Here is a 366-nt window from a genome sequence, read left to right on the forward strand (position 1 = left end):
CCTGGCCGACCCGAAGCCCCCGGAAGCACGCCGATGGCGGAGCCGCGGCAAACGCTGCCTCTCCCCCCAGGACGACGAGCCTCCGGCCAAAGGGAAGAAGAAGAAGAAGAAGAAGGAGGAGGAGGCGGAGGTGGACGTGGATGACCCGGCCGTGAGCCGCTTCCGGCACCCGTTCCACGAGCTGATGGTGTGGGCCGTGCTGACGAAGCGCCAGCGCATGGCCGTGTTCCTGTGGCGGCGCGGTGAGGAGAGCATGGCCCGCGCGCTGGTGGCCTGCAAGCTCTACAAGGCCATGGCCCACGAGTCCTCGGAGAGCGAGCTGGTGGACGACATCTCCCAGGACCTGGACAGCAACTCCAAGTGCGC

The 366-nt window shown here is 67.8% G+C and overlaps 1 protein-coding gene across 1 annotated transcript in view; it reads left to right on the forward strand.

Annotated features, from left to right (window-relative positions):
- LOC102247083 (transient receptor potential cation channel subfamily M member 1) overlaps positions 1–156 on the forward strand; it is a 19,122-nt gene extending 18,966 nt beyond the window's left edge. The window contains exon 14 of the mRNA XM_014543578.1: positions 71–156. The gene's annotated coding sequence lies outside the window, so the exon portion shown is untranslated. The remainder of the gene's footprint in view (positions 1–70) is intronic.
- The last annotated feature ends 210 nt before the right edge of the window (positions 157–366 follow it).

Source organism: Myotis brandtii, unplaced genomic scaffold, assembly GCF_000412655.1.
Source record: "Myotis brandtii unplaced genomic scaffold, ASM41265v1 scaffold329, whole genome shotgun sequence".
Lineage (NCBI taxonomy): Eukaryota > Metazoa > Chordata > Mammalia > Chiroptera > Vespertilionidae > Myotis > Myotis brandtii.